At 34.3% G+C, this 14,455-nt stretch overlaps 1 long non-coding RNA gene across 2 annotated transcripts; it reads right to left on the bottom strand.

The window, feature by feature from the left end:
* Positions 1–6,706: 6,706 nt before the first annotated feature.
* Positions 6,707–7,213, bottom strand: LOC140021044 (uncharacterized). Of its 2 annotated transcripts, none has more exons than XR_011825024.1 (2): positions 6,957–7,213; positions 6,707–6,850 (listed from the first exon to the last, which is right to left on the bottom strand). It is a non-coding gene; the product is annotated as an uncharacterized lncRNA (long non-coding RNA). The 2 variants fall into 2 exon arrangements; XR_011825025.1 differs by having other exon boundaries at positions 6,707–6,846.
* Positions 7,214–14,455: the final 7,242 nt, after the last annotated feature.

The following is a 14,455-nucleotide window of genomic DNA, read 5'->3' as shown; positions in this document are numbered from 1 at the left end:
CACCTTTCGCCGAAACCGTGTGTTGATACTCTTTCCTGTCCACATTCAAAACTCCAAAGTTATATGTACTATTTAGTACCATTATTTTTTTATCAAATTCAATAATCTTACCTGAACTTCATCCATGGATTCAATGGTGGGACTGGTTCTGCGACCTCGCTTGTTCCCGCTGTAACCAGTTCTTCCTCCCCACCTAAACGATCATTCCTTTTACTGCTTCTTTTCCTTCCCATCCTGCCCCTGAACAATCAACATTGTAATGCATTATAATGATGCCAAATCTAACCTGCCAAGACCTTACGCAAGCACTGGCCACTTACCTATTCGATGAAGTGGGTGCTGCACCGTGTTCTGTACCACCACTTGTTTCGGCAAGTTCTTCTCTGTCTGCTTCCTGAAGTGTGCTTCCTGCTCGCGTTCTTGCCATGTAAACTAATGTTTTTAACAAACATATTGCACTTCAGTTCCAAAATTTTATTTCCAGCCACAGTCATAACATATCATGAAGTACTGCTAAACATAATATATGAGCATCAAATATTAGTCACGCTAGTTATAGTACAACCTGTAACATTTTTTCTCACACTCAGTAACTCATTCTTCACAGTTTGTTATTTATTCCAACTGCCACTAATCTACATAATCTGTTGTTCTACCTATCAGATTGTATTTCATCCATCAATTTCTTCTTCTATTTATTATGCTACTGTACAATACCAATGCAGTAGAATAGGGGGCCATCCAAATTTATAGTATCTTCATGAAATTCTATAGACCAGTTCTATTATTGTAACTTCTGATCTATTACGTGTAACAACTATCAAAGATGATGTCCAACCAGAACAATTATTGTACAAGTCATCTTCCTTTTCACAATTTGTTTGTCTCAATACCAAATTTTCTGGCTAATTATCCCTCATTTAGTCATTTCATAATCTATTCCCCTGCCTATCAAGTTCGATTCAATCACCTTCTTCTTTATTTATCACACTCTTCAACAATATGAATGAAGCAACAAACCCGTTAAACAATTTTACGTGTATGTTCATCCAATTTTACAGTGCACTTCTGCTAGTGTCACTACTAAATGACTGCATTTAATGACTATCCAACATGATGTGCACCTACAATAACTAGTAAGATTCTTAACCGTTATTCCACACTGACTATGCTAAACCTCATGATTTGTTATTCCGTCTGCCTCACATTGCCAACTTATAACCTACTCTCGTACTCATTCACTTCCAACCTAGAAACTTGTCTCTCTTTATGCAACTAAACCAATAACCTGTAACATCAATGTAGAAGAAAATATGAGAAGCACAACTGAGTACAAAACAGTAAAACTCTGTTATTTCTCTGTACCTGTTAAACCACAACATGTAACAATTATCCAACACTGTGTTCATGTGCACGCCCTAATACAATAAACTTACACCAATCAAGACCCAAATACGACATCTCAATTTCAAAATAACATTTCCATTAGCAAGTATGAGACGCACAACTCAGTACAAAACATTTGAACTCTGTTATTTCTATGTACCTATTCAACCACAACATGTAACAATTATCCAACACTGTGTTCGTGCACACGAACTAATACAATAAACTTACACCATTCAAGACCCAAAAACGCCATCCCAATTTCATGATAACATTTTTATTCTGTTTCTGTCATGTTCCCGTTGATCCACAACTTGCATTACTTCTCCAGTTTTGTGTTTATGCATAACAACGAATGTAGCAGTGTATGCTACACTCAACGCGTTGTACTACCTACTTACTGCATACTAATTATAATCTGCACCCATTTTTTCAATACTAACTCCTCCCGAACCCATGCACACATTTTCTCAAACAGTTGTGCCGCACGATTTCCCCCTTCTTTCCCACTCTCACTCTGTCATGCTCAAAAACTAACACATAATACTCCTATCATGCTGCACTTACTCATTACTATACACAAAATTGTGCTCACGTGATATCCCTCTAAGCGATCATCATACTGTACGCCAACAACATCCACAAGTAAGGTCCTTCAACAAGCATGTCAATTCACACACGTTACTACATCATCGTAGGACTCAAAAAAATTTGAATACCTGACTGATTTTCGGTCGTTCACTACTCCCGCGCCTACGATCTTCCACTCTTCAACCTTGGGTTCACCTTTCTTCTTCTTATAATAAATCCGAATCACCAGAAATTTGTCTACCACTCCACCACTTCTTGCTTCTCCTTGCTATTTTTTTCCGTATCCAATGTTGCACTTCCACAGCTTTTCGCAATGTCACGCCGGAGAGTGTTGCCAATCTCGTATTTTCCCCTCTTATTTCTCCCTTCGTGCCTTTTCGCAAGCAACTGCTTCGTCTGGTTTGGGTGGGAGTCCAAGTGCGCCTTTTCATTTTCGACATTTCGCTTTGGGCGGGACTTTGCTTACTAGTGGTCATAACGTTCCGTTTCTTGCCGTTACAGTCAGCAGAGCATAACCATTTTTTTGACTGTCTCACTTAATAAAATGACGTCGTTTTGGGCCAAACTGAAGCCTTTTGACGTGGTTTATTTCTGGCCTTACCTTTCTTTTTGTGAGACAACAGCTCGGGAACGGTCAATCTGAGGACCGTTCCCGCCCCTAATCCCTAGAAAGGAGTAATGGAATATTCCCTTCTTCACTTCACTTCTTTTCCGTATAGAGTTAATACCTAGAAAGGCCTTTGACTTCTTCAACATACGAAAGGTTTTTTTTTTTTTTTGATAATTCAACATACGAAAGGTTAATTGCACATTATTCCCCATACTTTCTGTGTAGACCTATGTTTTCAGAACCGGACCGGGTATCGACTCGGTCAAGGATCAATGGGTTCAACCGGGTTCGATAGGGATTGAACCGGATGATGTCATAAATAAAAATTATTTAAAAATTAAAATATTATATGTAAAATACTTAATAACACGTTAATATTAATAATGGTATATTCATATATATTTGATGTTTCAAATATATTTAACAAGAAAATACAAAGAAACTAGAATAATCAAGTAGCAATTTATATTATTTAATGATCATTAACAAGTTTAGAATTAAAATTATGGACTTAATTGAAAAATAAAACCAAGCTTTAAGAAAACATTGATAAAGTATAAAATATTAGGTATATTAATAATTTTTAACAATCTAAGGGCCAAAACATAATATTAAAAAACTTTGAGTTTTTTTTTTTTTTTAAAATGCTGATTGAACCGGAAAACCCGGTCAAACCCGATTTGACCGGATTTTTACTTACCCGGTTTTTTAGCATAACTCGGACCGAACACTTGGCCGGTTCCCGATTCGATCGGTCGAACCGGCTGGTCCAGTCTGAGTTTAAAAACATAGGTGTAGACGAATCCCACAGCCATAAAAAAATACTAAAGGAAACTGTATGATTTGAAAGTCAAACCAAATTACTTGTATTATCATATATGACATATTATATCATATGACACATGCATACGTATATACATATACATACATACATATGTACATATATACATGCACATACACACAGACATGTGTGTATATATATATATATAATGATGTTTAATTTCGATTTTGAAAGGTTGTAGATTTGGCTACTCTAACCTTTGCCAAATGCATTATATATCTATTCGCCATGTGGACATATTTAATATTAGTTTTTTTAATGCTTTTGATTTTTTTTTGGTTATAATTAATCGGTCAGTCTAATGGGTGTTCATAGAGCACTCGTTAAAATAAATACAAAGGATGATAGGAGAAATTAAATTGAAAAAGTATATAAATGCAAGAGAGGATAATAATTATTAATATATGTATACATATATGGTAGGTTAGATAAATGTTAAGTGTGCTAACCAGTACCCTAAGGGCGGACACCCCTTAGAAAAATCCATAATTAATCCCTTTCCCTTTTCACTTCTTTATGTATAACAACTTTCAATCATTTTATTAGTTTCAGCCATTTGTATTTATTACGCCTAATCAAATAGTTACCATTTGGAAGTAACTATTTGTATAAATTACAAAACAATCTTTTTTTTTTCTAACTTTCAATCAAGGTAAGATTTGTTGAGAACTAATCAATGTATTTTGTAGAAGTAACTATTTCTTATCATTTAGTTTCAATGTTTGTCTAATATTTAGTATTTTAAAATATTTAATAAAATTTGTTATTTAGTTCTTTTGTATCCATGTTCATCTAAAAACAAAATCTTGAAGATAAACAGGACCCGTGCACTACTATATATAATAAAATGCTATTTAGTTCCCTATATAATAGATTTGCTGAGTTCGATATTCTTATGTTCTGTCAAGTCGACATCTTACGTTTTTATCATGTGTACATATTGTCTTATTTATTTGATTAGGTTTAAATTATTTTATTTTTATTAACAACAACCAATCCGAAACTTTTTCACTTGTATTTTTGTTAACAACAATCAATTATCCACTTTGTTATCCTTAATTGCGCACTAATGTCCTCAAGGTTAAAATGCAATGAAATTGGAAAATGCACATAATGCAAGCCACCTTCTCCTTAAGGAATTCCAAAAACCCAGTTATCTAGTTGATCTTTCACAAGATAGGTTCACTATGTGGAGCAATACAAGCTCTAGAGACCCAACTTCTAGTATCAATAATGTCACATTCATATTAGGTTAACCTTCTAAAAGCCTTTATTACTTGAGTATCATTCACAGTTTTCAACAAAATTAATTGCTTTCCAATCCTTGAGGCCCCATGCTTTCTATTCCTAGAATGAAAATAGAAGTGATAGACAAGCACTAGCAACCCCATAATGAACTATCGGCCATAATTGATAGAAGATAATAAGACTTGAACACAAAATCTTATAGCTAGTACAAAAAATCATGAAATGCTTATTCTGCAACATGTCCACCTCAAATACCCTTCAACTTCTCTAGAGGAAAAATTCAAATGAAAACCACCTAATGCTGTGATCTCATAGAACCAATCTTTCAATGCACGTTACTATCATGATTAAACATTTGAGCTGGGGTGTGCAAAATCGAAAAATTTTGATTTACCGACCGAATTCGAATTGAATTCGGAATTTCCGATTCTGTAATTCGGAATGGAAATCAGAATATCCGATTTCGTATTGGTCGAATTCGGGTCGAATTCGTAATGATATTTTTCAAATCGGAAATTCCGATTTCGAATTCACAATTCGAAATCGAAATCGGAATTCAGAATTTCTATTTCGATTTCAAATCTGTTGTTCATATATATATATAATATAACTTTTATATTATATTAATAATTTTTATATTCATGAATTCGGTGAAATCGGAATTACTATTTCGATTTCAATTTCGTTTTCACACATATATAAAATATTATATATATATATATATATGTAATATAATATTTATATTATAATAATAATAATTTTTATATTCAAGAATTCGGTGAAATCGGAATTTACAGAATTCCGAATTGAATTCGGAACAAATTCGAATTCAGAATTGGTGAATTCGAAATCGAAATCTGTCGAAATTTCTGATACCAAAATTTCGAAAAATTCCGATTTCAAAGTTTGGAATTATCGATTTCGATTTCGATTCACACCCCTAATTTGAGCCCCTTTAAGGAACTATTAGACTGTGCATTCCTGTTAGGAATAAGCAACATTCATCACATTGGAGGCTCTTCCATGATTGTCACAACAAATACAATTATAACAGTTTAGATGCACATTACTTCACTCTGTTTAAGAAGAAGGTAGTGAGCAGCATCCATGTCTCACAATACCATCACAGAAGGATTGTCATGCATGCTAAACATTTTCCATTTTCTTACTTTTCATAATCCCCCCATGCTTTGCTTGCCCTAATTAGTTACAAAGTCGTCATTCTGCAGTCAGCATCCAGATTTTCTAGATTTCTGCAGTTACAGGTTTCAACCAAAAGAATACAACTAAAATGACGGAAACAGGAAAAGAAGCCAAGACATAGAACCTTGCAAAGCAGCCAACTCTATGTGTTAGCAGATCAGCAAGTAGATATACAAACAGGGGCTAAATTTCTGAAATCTTATCTGATGTCCTGTAAACTCAAGCTGAAATTCCACACTATTTCTTGAGGAAAAACCTTATCCATAAGACCAAGATACAAAAGAAAAGGCCTAAAGAGCAGTAAGTTCTAATGCCAAAACTGCACTATCCATGCCCTATATCTGTGACACAGCTATTTTCTTCATGTTTAGGTTGACCCAAGATTCGCGACACTGACATGTAAGAGAAAAATAAAATTGCAGATGTTTAATAATACTAATTGCATTGACAAACTTATCTTGAGCAAGAAGCCACCATTAACCAAATTCCATTTAAAACTTTGGGATTAAAAATCACAGCAAGTCTAGCAGCAGGGCAGCTACCGGACTGATGATAACTATTTCCAATTCCTCAATTTTTCTTTGTCCCAACAAATGTGCAATCTCAGTCATCACTTTTTTTTAATTTTTATCATTCATATTCAAAACAAATCCTCCCACCAATTCATAGACTTTACAGTTAAATACCCAAAATAAATGACTAACTTACATTCTGAAAGAGCAACAATAGCCTAATATACTTGTGTTGTATCTATAGCTTAAGTATCAAGATTCAATTTTCCATCAAAATACCAACACCAAGTGAAAGATATAATTAAATTCAGAACATTTTCCTTACCAGATTAATTACAGAACAGTCCGTGACCTAATGTTTTGTTTTCTGCTGGACCATCAAAGGAAGAAAAAATCTATATTTTTCATAGATTTCAATTTCTTGAGGGGTAAATTGTATCATCAAGAATTCCACCCTGCCTTGCGAAAAGCAACATAAACTCGAGCCTCAGAAAGAAGTAAAGGAATTATCCTAAACAAAGTGACTGACACTTGAACGAATAAAGGTAAAGGGAAGAGAGATTACCTTGCAAGAACAGCGGATTTGGAGATAATTCTGATCTTGGGACGAAAATTTTTACGTTTGTGAAGTTACAAGGTTCCCTGCTGTCCCGCTGAGCTCAGGAGAGGTGCTGTTGTAAGCCAAAAGAGAGAGAACCATTCGGGCTGTGACACTCGTGCAACAATTTTTTGGCCCATTGAAAGCCATCTTTTTTTTTTCTTAAATAAAAGTGGACAGTCTCATCTTTTAATTATATATCCTTCTCATGCCACTTAAATCATCCCTTCTTTCAATCCATCTCTTTTCCAAATTATCTTATGCAATGTTTTATTTTTGGTTCCTTTTTTTCGTTATATGTATTGAGGTCGATTTTATTTGAAAAGTAAAAACTTTCGTTAAATCAAATCTTTTTTTTTTTTTGGATGTCTCTCTACCACTACAACTACAATGTAGGTTGGTAGGTCATGTTGTGCATTTTTTTGCAGCCATTAAATTGATTTTTTAGAGGGTTGATGTTTTCTCTAAAATGCAATCAGAGTTATTTTTAGTAAACAATGATATAAAACTCCAAGCATATATTCGGCTGATAAAGAATGAGTAAACTTGAAAATGTGTGTAGGTATTAGACTTTTAATCACTCAAAAACCAAATGTGAAGAGAATTTTGGTGAAATAGTATTTGAAAATTGGAAAAACTTGGTGCTTGCCGTTTCCTTTATTTATTTTTTTGGAGATTTTATTTTGATTGCAAGTATTGGGAAAACGCAACGCTTTATTATCTTTGCAGATTCACCATTTCTTTGTCTTTATTGCAAAAAAAGTTTGTACTGCACAACTTTTCCTTTAGAAATTTTTTTAAAAAAAATTTCAAAAAGTGTTGGTCCAATTAGGATGACCCATTTGGTAATAGTGGACTTGTGCAGCTCTAGCCTGTTATCCTTCCACTGCGAGGAGCGGGAAGTTTTCGTTGCTCTGTCAAGCCAGCCTCACGCAATATCCTCCACTTTAGGAGCCAAGTGGTCCAGGCCTCCGCTCAAACCACATGGCTCAGCTCTCCGCTTGGAATGGGCAGGCCGGTGAGTAGCTCCACAAGGCCTACCATCTGGGCCAATCCAACGTTCCAACACTTTATTACCCCCACTTGGGTCACAAGCTCGCGCGACCAAGCTCGGCGGCAGGTGGGTCCTAGGCATCTGGTTATTAAGTGACGAAAAGATGGAATTTCTTCGATGTGGGACGGATTTGTTTTCTTTTTCTTTCACTAGTTCTTGTGTGTTTCTGGGAAAAGCTTCAATGGAACCAAAAGAAATGTGCTAGATGTGTGTGTGGCTATTGGGGTTAAATAAGTGCTGGTATTATTGAGGATGGAAATGCAGGCTTTAAGAGAAGGTTGATTGCTGCCAAATCACCATTAGTAACTAACAAGAAATTGAAGTAAAACCTAGTACTCATCAAATTGGTAAATCTTAATCGTCAAAAGGTTTGAATGTCTATGGAAAACCTCCAACGAGGATAAATTTCTTGAGCATGGCAAAAGAAGCTTTTTGTTTTTGACATTCTTGCTCGATTGCCAAATACAAAGGGCACCATATCTTTGTCAGAATTGCTCTACAAAACCTTCGAAATGGTGGATGAATGTAAGAATGGTAGATTAGTTAACTAAAGTAATAGTCTCAAAATGTTAATTATGACTGAAATACTAAATCATCCATGTGAAAATTGATCATAGGATACTTGACCATATGAACAAATTTGTGAAAATTGGCACTTCAACTATTGTCCTAAGATCAACACTAAACACCAGATTGACAACATGTGCTAATAATTATTATCCTCTCTTGCATTTATATACTTTTCCTATTGTTCTCCTTTGCATTTATATACTACAAATATTATTCTCCTTTGCAATTTCTCATAGCAGAGTAGTTATTGAATTACTGCAGCCTGCCTGCGCGATGCTTAAACTCCATCAGATGGAAATTTTTTGAAAAGTTGGTAAGGAAAAAATCATAGAGACCTCTCATGGCTGATTATTTGTGTGATTGAGCAAAAATACAGAACATTGTATTTTATTCTTTCTGAGATGCCGTGAAATTTAATTTGTCAAAACTTACTCGTTGACTTCTCAATCAAATGGAAGTTCTATTGTTGTTTCTCAAACTATCCAGGGCCAGGGGTATATTTGATAACTAGAAGGAAGATCCAGCTTCAATGGAAAGTATAAAAAAAAAAAATCCCAAAATTTGTGTTCAAATGATGTAATAAGCAGTTATCCTGAAAAGCAATCATCAGCAATGGCCATTCTGTTCAAATGTCTCACCTTCAAATAATTGTCATTGCAGCAAAATAATATTTCACCCCCATTCTTTCTCCCCCAAAGGAAAAGAGAAGCTAACAAAGAGATAGTAATAATTTGAATTACTGTCACCAACTCCAGCTTTGATCGCCCTTTATCCAATAGCCGTTTTCTCTGAAATCAATCTTGCAATCCTCAGAGCATCTTTTGAATGATAATATCCTGTTGCAGGACCTGCGAAGTCCTAATAATCCACCAAGAGTCATTGGAATAGCATCCTGAAACACAAACTCAAATTCCTTGCTTTCACTATATTCAATCGCAAAAACCTGTCAATATGAAGTCAATTAGTCGGTGAGAAATATAATGCAGTTAACTCTCTGATCAAAAATCACCTTATGATTCTTTTATGACTCACATTGGTAAAAATAAGCACTTCGAGATTAGGGGCACTTCGAACCAAGTCTGGTAACAGTTTCCGCACAGAGGAAACACTGTTCTGAGAAGCTCCCAGTCCCAAAGTAGTCAAATTTTCAAATGCTGGCAATGATCGTCGGGAAAATGAGAGAGCCTTCATGCAAAGAAGATCAATAAATCAAGTTCAAAGGAGAAATTTTGCAGAAGCTCTGAATGAATTCAAAGGCAAAAGAGAACTTTCAAACAAAAGACAGAATACCTTCGGACGCTTCTCTGACAGATGGACTGATTTGGCACTTTGCAACCATTTAATAAACTTAAAAGCATGCTGACCAGGTAAGTAGCTGCTTTTTGATCTGTCCTCGTGTAAATATTCAACTCCTACTGCTGCTCTAACGATGTGGCTGAAGTTTTGAATAAAGTCTACCCTAAATGCTTCACTTTTGTAATTGAAATATTTAAGATTTGGGGCGTCTAAGAAACTTCATGCTTTCCCTTTACTTGGTAGCAGAAATATTCAATATTCTTCGACTCCACAGCAATAGGGAACTTACCTCCCATGCCAGGGAGTACAAGTTTTTTCAATGAAGGAATGGAGATATCCAGAGCTTCAACTTGATCACATTCGGACTCATGCTTGTAACCTTGCAACAATAGATACAATTCTTCAAGCAAGGGACAACCCTGAAAAAGCCTCTTAATGTGGTCTTCAGCTACCAATTTGAAGCCTTCCAAATGCAGAACCTTAAGATTTGGTAAAAGTATATTGACTAGGGAGAATAAGTTTGAAGTCCCTTCTTAGTTTCAGTTTAACTAGTCTTTTTGCACTTGAATATCATAGGATAGGATACTGGAAAACTCTTCTGGCCTCCCAAGAAGATGTCAAGTTCTTGCGATCATGTGAAACTGCAGCAGCGATCAGCCAGCCAATTTGGAACCTATAGTCTTCTTCTACATGTTGCATATCGATACCAAATTTTCTAATAGGAGCCCCATCTCGTGCTAGAATCACTCCAAAGCCGAAATTCACAAATTTAGAAAAGATTTGATCGACAACATCCTCGTGGTAGTGATTAGCACCATTATAGCCAATACTAAGATCAATATCAGGACGTAAAATCAAAAGGTTTCTCCATATAGTGGACAGAATTGACGTAGCTGCAGCTCTTTTCATGGGTAGGAATGACAAGATACGGATGAGAACACCATCCGGAAGGGCACTTAACCTATCAATATCATCTCGACAATCTGGAAATATTCTTGCAAGAGATATTTTGTGGTTTTTCATAGGAAGAAAATACAGAGTCTGTTGCAAAAGAGAGTCCGGAAGGGCACTCAACCTATCAATATCTTCCGTGGTGAGGGTTCTTTTAGGCATGGTTTCACAATTTTGCAGACTAAGTCTGTTTTTCAGTTTGGAAAAATCGTTCAAAACATACCTCATAGTTTACAAAATGACTTTTTAGTCCCTCACTTTTAAAAGTGTAATTTTGTATCCTTTACAAATTCATATTAGTCAAATTTAATCCCTATCTAGAAGATTTCCAACTAGTTTTTTACCAGAATCCATCACGTGCCTTGCACGCGATCATTTTTTAAGGGCAAAATTGTCAAATTAAATTTTATATAATCTGATCCAGAGTCTCTCACATTTCACAAAATGAATTTTTTCGTCTCTCATATTTTACAAAATGAATCTTTTCATCCGTCACATTTTACAAAATGAATTTTTTATCGCTTATTGATCATGTATATGAATAGCTTTTTTTTTTATAACCCATGTATATATCTATTTAATTTCATCTGAACAGTACGAATAGCATATAATATATTTCTATTTAATTTTGTACGAATAACGTGCAATATATTTCTATTTAATTTTGTCTGAATGTATTATTTAGGTGAAATCAAATGTGTATATATATATATGGGTTTAACAAAAATTATTAGTTTTACACTTATGTTCATTTCCTTTTACTCGAAAATTGAAAACAAAGAAGGCATTTAATCCTAAACATTATCAAATGTTTATATCGAATTAAATTTGGACAGAAAAAATAAACAAAGGAAAAGTATGACAAAAAGAAGTAAGTGATTGGCACTTTCAAATTTTAAAATAATCACAAGGCAAGTAATTCAACTATTAGTCTTAAAGGGGGCGAGTAAAAACTTCAGATTTAAACTGCAATTTATTAGTATAACTATAGAATATGACCTAGGACCGATTAATTAGATAGCCTTATTATACAACTCAATAAATGAATTATTACCAAAAGAGAAAAGACCACAAATATTGAATAGATTCACATGGTGAAATCAAATAGATATATACATGAGTTTAAAATAAATGGTAGTTTTAAACCCATGTATATATCTATTGAATAGCATGTGTATAACTACAATTAATTTATTTAAGTGAAATCAAATAGAGATATATTACATATTATTCGTACTATTTAGGTGAAATCAAATAGATATATACATTGGTTAAAAAAAAAACTATTTGTACACATAGTCAATGAGGGATGAAAAATTTTATTTTATGAAATCTGAAGGATGAAAAAATTCATTTTATGAAATATGATGGACGAAACAATTCATTTTGTGAAATATAAGGAACTATGAACCGAATTATGTAAAATTTGATTTGATGATTTTGCCTTTAAAAAATGACCATATGCAAGGCATGTGGTAGATTCCGACAAAAAAATAGTCGGAAACTTAGGTAATGACCAAATTTAAGCAAAATGAATTTGTAAGGGACGTAAAATTATACTTTCAAAATTGATGGATGAAAAAAGTTATTTTATAAAATGTGAAAGACTTTTTGAACAATTTTCCCTTCCCGGTTTGTCAGGATATACAACTCAGGAAATAAGGGTTCTATGTGGGGTTTGGACTTATGCATGTAGGTTTTTGTATCATGCATCTGCAGGGGCATTTATTTTAAGGGTCCGTTTACTTGACTAACAATCTACTGGGAAAATTTATTGATGGAGTTTACTTGGATTATAAGTTTAAACGTGCAATAAGATAAGAATAAAAACTCAGACCTTTCTAACTATAAGAATAAATAAAGCCTTTATTTTTTTAAGGAGTGCCCATTAACATATTTAAAATTCATGTAAATTATCAGGTGTATGCGCACATGCTAACAATTATTAGTTTCCATTGCATTTATATATTTTTTCTATTTATTTTTATCTAATCTTCCTTGTATTTATTTACTCCTTAATTAATATTACTTTCAAAAATATGACACATGAAATATATTTTAACGAGTGTCCATTGAGCACTTGTTCAACAGGCCCATAAAAAGTGCTTCATAGAGGGTTAAATATTCCACTAAGGAAGCTTTGGAATTAACATTTTTGACAATGCGCAAAATGCCTAGTGTAATTTGTTTTGAACGATAGGCATTACATAAAGAAAATATTTAATGATGAAAGAATATATATATATATATATATATATATATATATATATATAATTGAGCTACCAAAGATAATCTAAATGTTTCTTTCTTTCTCAGGTTTCCTAATAAATATACGCTCTTATCTTTGCAAAATTTCTTGCATTATTATACTTCAATTGATACTCCAATAAATGATCAAACACCGTATATTAGTTTCCTTCAACCGCCTACAAGCAATGATCATGGTAGATATTTTGCTTAGATTCAGTAATGAATTTACAATATACTCTTGATCAGTGGGGGCATACGTCTTGGCAGTTATTGTAATTTGACAAAGAACAAATAAATGAAGAGAAGCAAATCAAGCAATGTAGCAGCTAAACTCACATTCCAATGCAACTCTTGAATCGCAAATTGACCGGACTACGCTCCACAACAATTGATTCCTACCATTTAAGTACATTTATTGAGATTTATATGTCACACCCTGGATCCGCAGGCGCAATAAATGACCAGAGTCTCAACAGTCAAATCCAACTATTTAGGCTCCATTCTCGCTAGCCTAAAATGGATATCCCCAGTTGGAGTTAACCGTTGAAACTCTGATTGCGTCTTGAGCCTGTAGGTCATAGGCATGACATTATGATATTAAAGCAAATCTCATGTAGTCCCTGCACAGGGTGAGACTAAATCAATGATATTGGGCTGGAATACACAAGAAAGTGGAGGAATTAAATATCGTGCGGAGTTAAAGTGCTACGTCAACAAGAATCCATACGAGCCACCTCTAGAATCCAACACAATTGAGTGGACAATCCAGATTATGATATTGGGTTGGATTTTGCGAGGACGCAGACTCTTAATTGGATGGGTGAATATAATATCCCACTCCATATCGGAAAAGTAAAGTGCTATACACCAATACTTAAGTAAAGTATCAACAGTCAAATCTAATTATGGATATTCATTTTGGACTAATGAGGATAAAACCCAAATAGTTGAACTTGACAATTGAAACTCTGATCACATCTTGGGCCCACAAGCCCGGGGAGTGAGCGTGACATGTATACCTTTAGAAGGATTAAATAAATATTCTTGTTAATTTTGTGCACCCACTGGAAAATGTTTCTAGTTCTAGACATCTTCTTTAAACCATAGAGCAAGCAAAATCAAAAAGTAAGGCTCACGAATCACGATAACTCATTTTTATGAAGAAAAGCACTTCAGGGTAGGTGGCACTTTCAAGTAAGCTCAGCAAAATGTTCCACGTACAGATACTCTCCATAATCAGAAGCTTCAAGCTCTAAAGTGGTCAAATTTTCGACAATGGCCAACCGCTGCAAAAAGTAGAGAGCTTCCATGCGAACAAGAAGTAAGATCAAGTATAAAGCTTCTA

This window comes from Coffea arabica, chromosome 1e (genome assembly GCF_036785885.1).
Source record: "Coffea arabica cultivar ET-39 chromosome 1e, Coffea Arabica ET-39 HiFi, whole genome shotgun sequence".
Taxonomy (NCBI): Eukaryota; Viridiplantae; Streptophyta; class Magnoliopsida; order Gentianales; family Rubiaceae; genus Coffea; species Coffea arabica.
Note: the sequence above shows the minus strand (reverse complement) of the source record. Positions and strands in the feature narration are given on the sequence as shown.